An 11,064-nucleotide genomic window follows, 5' to 3' on the forward strand; every position below is an offset into this window, starting at 1 on the left:
ATCAACTTAACAAGAGAACATTGGGAATACGGCAGAACGAGAGAACAATTATAAAGACAGAGAGAGAGGGAGCGCCGCATCGGAGAGAGAGATCACGGCGTCGGAGAGAGAGAGAGCAACCAGCGTTTGCGAAGGTTTAGGGGTAGAGGGCGACGGGGGATGTTAGCTCGGAGGCTGCCATGGATCTGACAATGACCAAGGTTAAAAGGCTAGGGTTACGATCAAGTTCCGGCATCTTTCCGGTAAACCCTTTTCTCTTGCATGTTCGCTATTTGGTTAGAACTGACGACTCATGTTGATCTGATGAGTAGTTCAAATAAAAACACTTCATACAGCAACTAAAAGCAACTAGCTCAACCAACTTAGCCACTTTTGTATTTCCGACAGACTATCACTTACATATTCACATCGGGTAACTACTATCACTGAAGGAGTTCCAAAATAGTCGCTTGTCATTGATCATAGTCATTTGTTTGGTGGTGAACTTTAACATCATTTAGACTATCGCCAATGCAAGGAGTTGAATGTATGCCTAGTATGATATAACATTAGACGTTCACCAATGCATCAAAAACATTTATTTTCCCTTCAACCCTATAAACATACTTACCAATACTTAAATTTCCACATTGTCACTACCTTTTACATTTCTTTAATACTCAAATTCATGTGTTTTAAATTTTCACATGATTAAAGATATACTAAAACTATTAACTATAATTAAATTAATCAATATATTTAAAACATAGTTAAAATAACAAAATACATTTTTAAACATTAAAAATTTGAATGAAAAAAATTAAACATCACATAACTAAATCGCTTCGAATTGCTTGATGAGTTTCTTGACTACATCAACTTCTGAAGCTTTCCATTTGTTATTGAAATGCTAATGGGGCTCCATGTTCATGACTTGGTGGTTCTTCCTCGTGTTTATCACGCGACTAATCAGATACTGCATAACCTTCATCCTCCACAATCATCTTATGAAGTATAGTACATGCATACATTATATCGCTTATTATATTCAAGCTCCAACTTTCACATGACCTCGTATAATTCCCCACCGAGCTTGAAGGACACTGAAGGCTTTTTAAACATCTTTCTTGCAGACTCTTTGTCTTTTTTTTTTAACTTCATTTTATCGGTTTGTAGACATGAAAAGCTTTTCACTAGTGTAGCCCATTCCGGATATATACCATCTGCAAGAGAGTACCCTTTCATGTATTGTGTCCCATTCACTATAAAGTTACATTCTGGCGCATTTCCCTCTAGGGCTTGGTTAAACAGTGGCGATTCATGTGATGCAACTGCCTCTAGCATAATGTTTTAACGTCCATGGTTACCACGCGTTTCCATGCAGTTGGAGAGTTTTTCCAAGCCCAATGCATATAATTAATGCTCCGTAACATTCCAAGGAACCCGTGCAAAGATGAATGTGCTTCTAGTATGTTGGACCTACAAAAACCATATGATATTCAAAAGCCATAACATGACCTACTTATCAAGAAATAAATAGTTGATAAAGCATTCTCTTCACAAAGATAGTGAATCTTGAACAACTAATCAAACATCTATTGAAGACATTAAAATATCTATTTGAAGCCTTGGAACCACTGTTGAAGAAGAAGAAAAAGATATTTAACACAAGCCAATAGATGTTTGACACAAGCCAACAACAGTTTGAAGAACAGAGGTTTACTCAATGTAACAGTACTTAGCTTAGAACAAACTTTTCATGTAATAGAACAGATCTTAGATCTACGCAGATGTTTGCTAACATCTGTGGAATCTTTTCTGTTAGGAATGTTAGATGTCACTATCAGGGTGATGTCAGCCTGATTGCAAATAGACCTTTTGTACTTGGTATAAATAGATTGTCACACCCTGGCTTTGCAGAAGCGTGGGTTTATTTGGTGTGACTTCTTAATACCATAGAATAATCACAACAATACTATATGAAAATAACACCATGATGTTCATCCATTCATCAAGTTTTCAAAAGTAAACATACAACAACATTGTTTTAAAAGTTGACACATGAAACAACATACCACCATGACATAATTAAAAACTTGTTCATACAACACAACAAAAGACTTGAAATGAAATCACAGTTTAAGACTTGTAACCCGTCCAGGCAAAGGTCACACTTTCTAAACTCGGATGACATCATTATTCCTACGCAGCTTGACATGAAGCATACCTGCCAGATCCACTAATTTCCTGAAATACATGTAGTTTGAAAAATCAACAAAAAGTTGAGCGAGTTCATGTAAAAGTGAGTATGTATAAACCTTTAAAGTATGTATAAAAGTCCCTGGTATGTAGCAATAAGGAAAAGAGATCACCAATGGGTTGCAAAGCCACTAGTATGTGTGAGAAGTGCAGGGAAACTCAAACCTAGCAAATTTGTTACCGGGCTTCGGCTGGAAGACACAGTCACCTCTATGGGCCGCCCCGGCCTCACGGGTGTGGGCTCGCTACACCCAAATAGATCTATCACTCTTGTGTCCCTCGGTCCTAACAAAGAGGATTAATGGCCTCAAGTGTTATTGCACACCCCTCACATGATCTAGTAGTATAAACCCTCCCTACGGTAACCATACCATGTAATAAAAGTTTGTAATAATTGTCGCATGTATTTCACCCCCGAAGTATAAAACTGAAAACAGTAAAGAGAAAAGGGGGACATGAACTCACAGAAGTGTGTATCCAGAAAGGTCAATCTCCAACTCTATCTGCTGCGTGACGACCTACACGTACTAATTCCTATTAGACGGATGGGCCGTGCCTTGGCTTAGGGTTTAACGTTTTTGGTAAAATAGTTAGGTAATTATTTCATATTCACACTTCTTATTTATTTTATATTCGTATTTCCTTCCTAAGGATGGGGGTAATAATACATGTATACTTATAATTTCTGAAAATATATTTTTAAGTCTCACTTGAAAAATATATTTTAATCACTTGTCTAAAATGTTTTAAATTCCAAAATATATATATTTTTCCCAAAAATATTATATTTTATTTCATAAGTTTCTCCAAAATAATATTCTACCAAAATATACGAATAAAAGTATTTTTCTAAAATATGCATAAGTTACGTTTTGACATGTCGCGTTGTAACAATACTTGTGTAATTCAAATATTTATTTTGTGAGAGCGTTGGTATTATTTTGGAGTTGTGATTTCGTAGTGTTTTCAAGTTATATTATTTTTACCCTAAAATAATATATCTAGTTCACAAAATAAACAAGCAATCACATAAGCGTTTTATTATAAAATATATATTCTAAATATATATTTAACAAATTTTATTTACGAAAATCCACCTCCGGCACTTGGTATTTTTGTAATAAAATCATGAAGAAGTTTATTTTGAAAACCAAGTTAAAATATATTCGTAAACGCTTGTTAGAAAAATATTTCTAAGTGTTGTAATTCTAGAAAAATTTCGCCAGAGTTTCCTCTGTAAATGGAGGTGTCCATGTTTTTTAGCATATCATTTTCTTTTATAAAATCAATCAAACAATAAACACTATACAATCTTTAATCACCAAACTTGACAAAAATGAACATGAACCATTAACTCATGAACTTGAAAGTTTGTAGAAATATGTAGTGTGTTACTAACATGCTTAGTAGGTCTTGTTATCCTTAAAAATAAGTTTAGTTTCTTAAAAACTTTATTTTTAAAGAATATGCATTCTCACAACTTCTAGTCATGATTTTCAAAAATATTTCTTTGTGGAATTTTCTTGTTACACAAGTGTTCATACACTTGTTTACTTACTAAAAATGTATTTAGTTCATACAAGATCCGGGTTTTAACAAAACTAGTATTTTTCACTTGGTTCTTTCGAAAACCCACTTGTAGATCTTTAGATCTACAAGTTTATGTAACATACCAATTTTTATCATATAAATTATAAGGTTTGGTTAAATTTAATTATCACTAGCAACTAGTAACTAGTTTATTTTTAATATAAATATTCAACCCAAATAGTTTTAAACACTATTTTATAAAGTTAGTTGAAATATTATATTAATTAATTTGCCTGTATATGGGTGACCTTTCTAATAAAATAAAAGTCTATAAAAAACTTATATTATTAGACAGATAACTTATGGATAGGTTGACCGTAAGAAATATGAAGTTCCTAGATGGGCCTAGGAACCGTATAATAAAAATAAATTGTATTTTGAACCTATTCTACTTTTAATGAAACTTAGACTCAAATGTAGACAAAAATATTCTGGTTCCAATGACATATTTATTATTTTATAAAACGTTATATTTTAAAAAGTTATAAGCGCCAATAAGAAAAGCAGTTAAATTAATTATAATATATATATATAAAATAATAATAAAAATCATAATAATAACAACTTAAAAAGTTACGTAAGAAATATAATAATAAAGTAAAATTTATGAATTTTAAGTAAGTGCATGAATATTAAATAAGATTAATATATTCATGAAAATTAATTCAAATTCAAACAAGTGTACAAGAAGGTATGCGTGTAAGAAATATATGACAGTATACGTGGCCAGTTGTAGGAGAATTTCGTGAACAACAAGCCACCCAATTGTAGTATAAATAGAAAACTAGTATTTTTGCCCGCCGCGCGTTGCGGCGGCACGCGGCGGGTGAGAACATATAATAAGGCAATACATGATTCATAAAACGCAATGTGTAATAGACAGTTAAAAAGAATGTAAAACGTGATGCATAAAACACATTTACAAAAAAAAAGAGTAACCTGGCACTCCCCCATTGGTCCAACCAAATTACGATTTTATCTCCGTTTTAAAATTACAATTTTCTCATCACTTCAAAATTACGTTGTGCGTTGCTGCAGCGCGTGGTGGATGGAAAAGTGTAGTAAGAGAATACACGATTCATAAAACGCAGTGTGTAAAATACAATTACAAAAGCGCAAAACACAATGCACAAAAGACAATTAAAAAAGTGTAAAACACAATGCTTAAGATATTTCGTGCAATGATATTTGCAAAAGTAGAAGTAGTAGTCTAGGCGTTACAATTGTAATTTTTTTAAAGTGAGCAATGTAAAAATGGAGTAATGGTGCAGAGATAAAAGCGCAAAGTCTAAAAAAGACAAATTGTAAAAGCAGATGGATGGTGGTGAAAATGTGTAAAAGATGAAGGAGTGGCTGTGAAAATGTAAAAGTAAAGGAGTGATGGCGTAAATGTGTAAAAGTTGAGGGGGGTGATGGTGAAAAAGCAAAATAGAAGGTTGGCAATGTTTGAAAGATGAATGTGTGGTTATGGAATTTTAACATTATATGGTGGTAACGCTTTCTAAGTGTCCTATAATCTTTTGTTATAGGTTTCGGTTTATAATTCCGATTATCCTAAAAACCTTAACAATAACCGAGTTAACAAACTTTTAATAATACCCGAGTTGACATAACTAATTACCAGAAAATGTTCAACCTAACTATTGTTTATATAATTATTTAATATTATTCTACTCGCTCAATATAAATCTTAAAGCTTGGTGTCAATTATTGATAACTTAAGTTATACAGATGTGATCCTCAAATTCCTTAAAAAAATATAATATTATATTGTAGACGTGATCACATAAATAACATACTCAATGAAGAATCGTGTACTTCTGTATATTTTAAGATTTGCTATGAAGCCCAATATATAGTCACCAACCACATCCATGACTTGCTCATAATAGGCCTACTCATCTTTAATCTTTAAAACTAATATACTCTTCCAGGCCCAAGCCTAAATTATGACATCAGGGTCATTACTCAGCCCATATTAAATGATTTGTAAATAATAAGAAAATGATGAAAGTGGTATTCAGGAAACCTGGGGCGGATGCGGATTGTCAGATTAGATTAGGATGATTGCCCAACACTCTTCTCATTTGTCCCTCCTCTTCCTCCTTCGGTTCTCTCTCTCAACCGATCACACTATCAAGTACCCAGATCTTAATTCATCGCTCTCACTCTCACCATTAACCAATCTGTTCTCTCCCTCTCATTCAAGTACCAGACCCCGTGCACTTGTACACAACGCCGGTTGGCGGTGTAATCCCGATTCGATTGCCGACCTGCGTTCGTACACAACGACCCGTGTTCTTTATCGATCCGTCACCGGCAAGATTTCGTTGTGTTTTTGGGTCGTTGCCGATAAGTACGGTACCAGAATCACAATCTCTACCTTAGCCGCCGTCGATCTGATGAGTCCATCTCAGATCTGGTACATGCATTGCGGGAAGACGGGTTAGCCAACGATTGACCGTAACCCTAGACTGTCGCACAGCGCAACCACCACAAACTGTCAGTCCACGAAGCAGTAACCCTCGTGGTTGTTAGGGTTTAAATTACTTTCACCGGAAAACCATATCGAGTCTCGGAGTGCTTCGTGGGAGAAAGGGCAAACTGGTCAATTGACGGTCACTTTGCAAGTTGTTCATTTTACAATACACGAAGGGTATTCTTGTAATTTTGTCGGTGCACTGTAGCACCGACTTTGTAATTTAAGATGTAGTAGTAATAGCTTCCCTCTTTCTAAATTGTTCAGTTTCCCTTTTTCCCTCTCACTCTCTACATAATATTCCTATCTTTTTATTTTTATTTTTATTTTTACACTATAATAAATAATAAAGCCATGCCCTGTTTTAAGTGTTTTAACTCACAATCACCGCTACTCTTTCCGATTGATCTGAGTCCCATAACACATGTCAAGGCTCTGCCCGACTAAGTTCGTTTGGATTCTATCTCGGAACATCGGGACAAGGTCGATTTAGGGGTACTATACTTACCACAAGTACAATATATATATTTTTATAGCTTAAAAGTATACCCAAAATTTATACCAGGAGTCCTTCTAGTTGAACCCTAAAGTTATACAGTGGGTCCATTCCTTTTTCTCACTATTTTATTCTCTTTTTGTAAGTTACCCAAAACTATTATTTATTATTTATTATTTCTATTTTATAAACAAACTTTCATCAAAAGTCATGCCTATTATTTTATTTACCCAATAGGGAACCATAGTTGAGACACCCAAGTAATCCTGCACAACTCCTAAAATTTTCGTAGCAATCAGAATCAGGATCAGGTCCCCTAAAACTCAAGGGGGGTATTCCCTACTTGACGGTTATCCATATAACTCGCTGTAGAAATTAAAATTATTGTTTCCGTCGACTCAGCAAGCCTACCCCTAAACGTGTCCACCCTAGGCTAGAAAATAGACCCGTCGCGCCACGCGACGGGTGCACATGTTCCTGTCGCGACACGCGAGGGGGACGATTTTCCAGCTATAAATAGTAGGCTGTGGGACTTGATTTCTGGAGTTGGAACGACGGAAAATTTCGTCTTACACTCCGAGTTATAGCCGTTTTACTATAAAACACCCACAATCACGAATTCTGCTACGATACAGGGTAATTACTCGATCGCTATTACGATTCATTTTCCGGGATCAATATATCCAAAGAATGTCTAAGTGCCGCCCATATTGGGTTATGCTTTGTCGTTTGTCGATAATTCGATAAATGAGTTGAAGCATTATACTTTGTCGTTTGTCGATAATTCGATAAATGAGTTGAAGTATTATACTTTGTCGTTTGTCGTTAATACGATAAATGAGTTGAAGTATTGCACTTTGTCATTCATTGTGAGAATTTGATCTCGTATGTTATCGTAAAAGCTGTATTGAGCATTAACCCGGTTTTTGAGAAATTCGTTAAGGTTCGAATCTCATGACTACAGTTAAGGTTGATTTAGGTTTTTCACCAATACGTATTCCATTCTGTTAAACCACCAAAAATACTCCCAACTACACCCTTACAATCAAATAAAACTATTAAATCATCAGAAGATCCAGAATAATAAAGTAGATGCTAATTCTCAGAAGAATCTGAACCATGAAGCTTGTTAATTCAAATACTGCATGCTGATTTGTGAGTTATTCCTCTTTTGTAAATTCTTTTCTCACAGTTTGTGAGTTATTCTCCTTTTATAAACTCTTTTCTCACCGTTTGTGAGTGTTAACTATTTTACAATACTCCAAATTCATTTTCCAAGATTATAATACCAGTGATTAAGTTGATGTAATCACCAAATTACAGCCAGTATGTGGGGTATTGTGCACAGTATTATTATTATTGTTTCCTTCACATTAGGTGGGCGAACCTAAATGTGACATACGTCATTCATTGGGGCAGCCAATGGTGATATGACCACAGTCACAGATCCGGTCGAGTGACAAATACTGTGGGTAGTTGGTTGATATCAGAAACATGCGTAAAAGATCTTAACACTGTGAATAATCATAAAATGTGTCATTTTCAGTAACTAGAATAATTCACTCAGTATTTCCCGCTGACAAAACCTTTTTAAAACGCGTTTCAGGTAATTACAGTAGATTGGAGTAAGGATTGGATCCGGCACTAAAAGACTTCAAGAAGTGGCTTATTTTCAAATTAAGAAATATTATTTTTATTAAAAGCTACCTTTGTAAAACATGGAATTTATTCCATCTATTTAAATAAAATCCGGTGTTTCTAAAACTCTGATATTTTTCCTAACTCACGGTCCTGATGAAATTTCCGCTGCAATGTTTTTTTTTAATAATCACCGGTACCACTGGACTGCTCGCGGCTCCGATTCCGGCTAGATGGGGTCGGGGGTCGTGACAGAAGGTGGTATCAGAGCTAAGCCACTACTTTAAGCCTATAAGTGTTGTGATAACAATACTTAAATAAAAGATTTAGGAGATTGCTATTAACTGGTAACACATCTGATAGAATTTAGACTTGAACATAAGAAAAGATGCTTTAGTATAAACTAAGCCACTTGTTTAGAGCAAGTAGGTGTTATAATAATAATACCTAAGCTTAAACGGAAAGTTAGAACTTAATATTATCTGATAACATTCTGAATGATATTTAGAATTGAACTTAAGAATTTTGCCTTAAAATAAACTTTAAGGTAAATTACTTATATAAGTATAATGTAATAGATACTGATATGTCATAAGAATGACGGTTAGCAGGCAATAGCACTTAATTACTATTTATTCTTGCTTATTGATATTATTTGGTCTAGAATAAGATATGTTATGAGAATACAAATTTCCTTGATTCTGGATAAAAATCCTAATAAAAGAGACACTTTTAAAATCTTGAAAAGATACTATTTATGGGAAATAGAAAATTTTCTCCGGCAAAACTGGGTATAGAGTAGCAGACTCTCCAGCTTGTCCGGATATACTGAGGTTACCTCTCCGGCGCGAACCGGGTAAGATGGGGCATATAAAATGTCAAACAAATGACAAGATTTCCCTAAATAAGTATCATGGCCAGATATCAGACTTGTTTTTGAAAATAAGAATCTGTTAAATACATTAACCTTATAAAAGGTATGTATATTACAGCATGTGAAATATATGATTATATAGATATGTATATCTATAAGAAATTTCAAAAGCCATAACAATTGATAATTAAGGATAAAGTACAAGTATATGTGTCAATAATAAATCTAGATTCCTTTATCAAAAATCTCTTACCTATATCGATATCAAACATTATTTTGTTTGATCATCTACCTCGTAACTCGAGCAATAATAATAAATGGAAACCCATTAAGTTAGGACACCATCAAAAATATAAGAATTACCAATACGTTACCATAAATTATTAACGCCATAAATTATGAACGCAAGTAAGAAGCATGTAAAGTTGTGCTAATGCACAAGAAAACACATAAAACTTAAATTATACGTCCACAGACGTCAAAGTTTATCACACACAAACTTCCAAGGCAAGACCTTTGAAAAATATAAATGAGGCACGATGACACCAATATTAATTCCGTCGGTGAAAGTACTACTAATCAAAAAGCGGTATTTTGCCACATGATCTTACAACCGATCAAAATCTCGCTGAGGTACAATATTTCCCAAACATCAGTGCATAGTCTAACCAGAGTCATAATTATTAGCACTACAAAAGAAGTCATATAGTTTTGTAAATTCCCTATTTCATTTCATTTCATTCGACATTCCTTGGTACTGTCACGTAACAACTGTTATCACACGAAATTCCAGATAAGAAGTTCTTATATTTCTTTCGTTGCAATTCTGACTTCTGCCTATAAAGAGTTGACTTTCGTGTTTCTACTTCCTCTAATAGTCATCATACCATGAGAATTTCTTTCATAGTAGCAAATATTGATCTATTTCATTTCTTGGTTAATCCACACTTTACACATACACTGTTGTTGCGTATGTGGTTCACTTGATTTATGAAGACCACTAGAGGGCTTCATTCCAAATTGTTATTTTTTCAAATATTGTATCACTATACTTGATCTTTCCATTTATAAACCACGTTTATTGCAAAACGTTGACTCTTTGATATCAAGTCAATAAGTTTCTTGAAAAACTCAATTCCCTTTAGCATACATGGTTTTTGTTGTAACCATATCCAAAATTTCTTATTAATACATGAACTCGTTTTGTTTACACCAAGTTCAATTGTTTAAACTCGCTCGTATTACGTATTTAATTCAAAATCCCATATGATGGATTGAAGCCATCATATTCTAAATAGTCCCGACAAGCACTTCAATTCTCTTGAACTATAGCATGCTTTCTTGACCTTCGACTTCACTGAATTATTTCTTTAATCACGATCACTTTGTAAATGACATTTTCATAAAATTGAAGATTGCGCTAATCTAAGATTTAATTATTTATTTATATTGAATCCGCTTTATTGATTTATTTTATAAAAGCAATCTTAACACAATTATGTGCTAAGATAATGATCCACCATTTCATGTCCTAAATTCCGTAGTCCTTACAACCAACCGAGCCTTTCATGATATTTCTTACTTTATCATCATTGATCGAAAAACATTATATAAATTTAGTTGATTATATATGGAAACTTACAACATAATATTCTTATATTTAAAATTCTTGTTAAACCATTAAGGTAAAGAATTTATATTTTACGTATAAAATTTTTTTTTAAAGTATACTCTCATTTAAATTTATGC

The sequence above is a fragment of the Helianthus annuus genome, chromosome 9 (assembly GCF_002127325.2).
Source record: "Helianthus annuus cultivar XRQ/B chromosome 9, HanXRQr2.0-SUNRISE, whole genome shotgun sequence".
Classification (NCBI taxonomy): Eukaryota; Viridiplantae; Streptophyta; class Magnoliopsida; order Asterales; family Asteraceae; genus Helianthus; species Helianthus annuus.